The sequence below is a fragment of the Giraffa tippelskirchi genome, chromosome 9 (genome assembly GCF_054371585.1).
Source record: "Giraffa tippelskirchi isolate mGirTip1 chromosome 9, T2T-mGirTip1v1.2.pri, whole genome shotgun sequence".
NCBI classification, from domain to species: domain Eukaryota; kingdom Metazoa; phylum Chordata; class Mammalia; order Artiodactyla; family Giraffidae; genus Giraffa; species Giraffa tippelskirchi.
Window position 1 is genome coordinate 14,071,823 of NC_137283.1, and position 4,284 is coordinate 14,076,106.

At 45.8% G+C, this 4,284-nt stretch overlaps 1 non-coding gene across 1 annotated transcript; it reads left to right on the plus strand.

Moving 5' to 3' along the window:
• The first annotated feature begins 3,111 nt into the window (after nt 1–3,111).
• On the plus strand, nt 3,112–3,184 carry TRNAG-CCC (transfer RNA glycine (anticodon CCC)). Its single transcript has one exon. It is a non-coding gene; the product is annotated as a tRNA-Gly (tRNA).
• Nucleotides 3,185–4,284: the final 1,100 nt, after the last annotated feature.

Here is a 4,284-nt window from a genome sequence, read left to right on the forward strand (position 1 = left end):
GCAAAATGTGTTTGCAGAAAGGGGGAGGGAAGAGGAGGTGTTCTCTTTTATGAACAGTCTTCTAGTTTCCCGCGTAGGACAAAGCCTCCTCAGCTACTAAATTGGAAGGAGAAAGACCTCATGGTGAGCCAAGAGAGACGCTGAGCAGGGAGCCAGCAGGAGACCCATCACGACCTTGAGTCTCGGGCGTGGGGGGATGCAGCCACCGTTCCCATCCCAGAGGCTTGGGACACAAAGGAGATGAGAAAAACCAACAGGAACCACCTCACACTAAAGGACCCTCCATGGAGAAGGGAGGCAGAAAGGCACAGAGCTGTCAGGTTGTAAAAGAAAGGACATCCCCCAGACCCATATGGTTGGGGTAGGGTGACCAACTGTCCCCATTTGTCTGGGATGCAGGGATTTCTAGGGATGTGGGACTTTTAGAGTTAAAATTGGAAAGTCCTGGGGGTGGAGCTTCTAAAAAGTAGTTCCTTGCGTACATGAGATACACATGAGATGGAGCCCCGACTTCCTCATCTCTCTAGCCCCCAGCATGATAGGAAACAAGCCACAGAGACAGCCTGACCTGTTGTTGGGGGGTTCAGGCTGAGTTGTCTTCAGTAATCCCATAAGGTCAGAGGGAACAGAGGCAATGAATGAATGAATGAGTAGATGAATGAATGAATGACTTCAGTGGGGTAATTACTTATTCTTGCTTTGAGCATGATCATTTTCCATTGATCTTCACTTAATTCCATCCATCGACAAGCACTAGTGAATCCACTGCCTCTTATAGCAAGGCCTCTTGGAGCAAAGAAAACCAATTTGAAGCCATGAATCCAAAAAATCACATCCACAGATATTTTGTACTCATACTTGCATTTTTCTGCCTTGGAGGAAATTGCTTTCCATTTGAAAAGTTGACGAGAGCACAGAAAAGATGACTTACAGTCTAGACATCTGTGCCCAGTGCCAAAGAAGATGGGCCCACGGGAAGTACTGAGATGTGGAGACAGCCAGAACCTCTCCTGGGGCCCAGGCTCCAGTGTGTGTGTGTGTGTGCTAAGTCGCTTTCAGTCGCGTCCAACTTTTTGCAACCCTATGGACTGTAGCCCACCAGGCTTCTCTGTCCATAGGATTTCCCAGGCAAGAATACTGGAGTGGGTTGCCATTTCCTCCTCCAGGGGATCATCCTGACCCAGGGATCAAACTCTCGTCTCTTATGTCTCCTGCATTGACAGGCAGGTTCTTTACCACTAGCACCACCCGGGAAGCCCTTGGGGCATGGCTTATATGGGTCACGTCATTTTATGTTCCCGACAGCCCTGAGAAGTGGCTCCATTTTACAGAGGAGGGCCCAACACTTCAGGATCTGGGTAGCCTGCCCAAGGTCACACTAACAGTGAGTGGTGGACCCCAGGTCTGTCTGACTCCCGAGGCCATCATCCTCTTAAACCCTCACTCTGCTGCTGTTGTGCTCCAGGAATAGAAGGCCTGGGTGAGTCCTGACATTGCTGCTTAATAGCTGTGTGACCTAAGACAAGATGTTTCACTCTTCAAACCTCAGTTTCTCTATCTACAAGATGGGGATAGAAGTAGTGCTGACTTCATCAGATCAGGTTGTGTGGAAAGTTCTAGTCCATAATAAACCCTCTGTGAGTTCCAAGGATGAAGGAAAAGGGACTCCAGGAGTGCAGCTCAAAGGTGGTGTGAGTGAGCCAGGTTGGCAGTGAGGAGAGCTGGCAGGCAGAGGTTGTAGGCTGAGGGGTGAGACCAGTGGACATCTACCCTGGCTGCAAGTCAGAGGCATCTGGGGTGTCACACTTCAAACTAGGGAATTATGAACATCTGAAAGTAGGACCCAAGCACTGGTATTTCTACAACTCCCCAGGTGACACCAGTGTGCTGCCAGAGGTGAAAGCCTTTGGCCTAGACCTTTGCTCTTAGACATGAGGACCTTGGAGAAACAGGAGTGTCACTGGAAGTGTGTTAGAAATGCAGAATCTCAGGCCCGCCTCAGATCTGCTGAGTCGAATCTGCATTTGAGCAAGATCCCTGGGTGATTCGTGTGCACATTATTTTTTTATTTTAATTAACTAATTTAATTAATATTAAATTGCCATATTTGGTTGTGCCACACAGCAAGTGGCATGTTAGCTCCCCAACCAGGGATCAAACCCATGCCCCCTGCAGTGGAAGTATGGAGTCCTAACTACTGGATCACCAGGGAATTCTCATGTGTACATTAAACTCTAAGTATCCCTGGGCTAGTCTGTGGGTCACAGATGGGGAAAAATCAGCAAAATGCCAGGCTTTAAATCCATTTAAAAGCCAAAGTACAAGTGAGAGGGGGAAATGAGGGACAGCTATTTACAGCTATCACTCACAGATAACCTAATCTGGCAAATGCAAAGGGCGAGGGTGTGGCAGGTCTCTATATGTTTAAACTTCAATGAATCCACGATCACGGATGCTCAGGAAGTCAGGGATTCTGCCGGCCACCCAGTGTTTGCTCACCTGCCACTGTATCAGTCAGAAGACTAACATTATCTGGTGTCAAAAATGCACCTGGCCTGGGCTAGCAGGAAAATATCAGCCTGCGTGAGGCTTTGGAATTATGACAGGGAAGTAATTCCCAAAGGACCTTTTCCTCACCCAGAATGAGCAGCTCTCTATCCCTGGGCAAACAGGCTGCTGAGGCCAGTTCTAAGGGGAGTGGATGGTGGCTGGGTTCCCAGCAGGGCTGTGAGCTCAGCCTCTGTGACAGAGTGTGGGAGACCCTCTGTTGTGGCCCCAGAAACAGGACTTTCTTGGGAGGGAAAGGGGGCCCATAACTTCTGGAACCTGAAGAAATGATATTTTAATCAGTATTTACTATCTCTGGTAATCCCAGTAGGTTCATCATCATTTCATAACAGGCAGCTGGAAAGCAGATTGTACATCTTAAATTGAAAGCATTCAAGAAGACAGTACAAGCACAAAGGCTCAGTTTTTACAAAGCACTTCTGTCTGGCTCAATATTTACCACTATCTTAGCAGAGCCAACTCTTTGGGTTGGCCTTTGATAATCTAATCAAAGCTATGGACCCTGCCCCTATAAAATGAACATAAATGCAAACTACCAGGACTTCCCTGGTGGTCCAGTGGCTAAGACTCTGCATTCCCAATGCAGAGGGCCCAGGTTTGATCCCTGGTCAAGGAACTTAGATCCCACATGCCACAACTAAGACCCAACATAGCTAAATAAATAAATAAAAACCAATATTAAAAAAAACCACAAGTACAGACAACTTCGGGGAACCCCTGAACAGTCCCCTGAATCACTTCCTTGAATCTGTTTTAGAGTGTCCTGAAGCAGACTAAAATAAAATTCGATTAGTTTGCTTCCCACCATCCATTAGCACTTCAGATAATGCCACACATTTCTTTCAGGGTCTACCTACTTTCAGTGTCTATACTCAAGTTTGGAGCATGTGATTTGAGCCTGAGCCACGCAGTGCATCCCATACTCCTGGCTACATTTACTGGTTCAGGGATGGATACATGGATGCATTCAGGACCCAGAAGGCTCAGTGAAAATTAAAGGAAGGTCCTTGACTCTTTTCTGTTAATGTGAAATGTGAAGGCTGTGGCCACAGCAGTGAGAAGCTGGCAGTTGCCATCTTGGGATCACAGGGGAGAGTCACTGTGTTAATGGACTCAACACGAAGTAAGCAGAGCCCAGAAATGAAGAGAGAAACCATGTTCTGAACACAGCCTTTGAGCTTTGAAGTCCTGTCAGATCTGTCTTTGGATGGTTTAGTAAATAAAACCACAAGTCCATGCTTTAAGTAGTTTGAGTCACATGCAACAGAAAGTGCTCAGATGGATAATCTTTATTAATTCATTGGATAGTCTTATGGCCCTTCATGCAGCTACCAATTAAACAAATAATGTCACTCTACAAGTGTTCTTTATGACCTCTTTTGGCCTTTCAATTTCACTAAATCTCTTCATCCCTACAGTTAATCCTCTGCTTATCCCAGACACCTTTATAAATAAACCTCTTCTGTTACAAGGTTCCTTCACTTACATGTACCATAATATTTATCAGGTACCACAGAATTGCAAATTGTCACATTATATCATATTGCAGTAGGTGAATTATATAAATCTGATTAAAGCAGCCTAGTGGCTGAGGTCCAAATTTTAGATCTCAATACTTAACAACACAAGTATTCTGAAATCAATTCAATGCTGTAGTTGTCATTAAATGTAACTTTAAGTAAGATTATTCTTAGACCTCAATGATACGCATGCCAT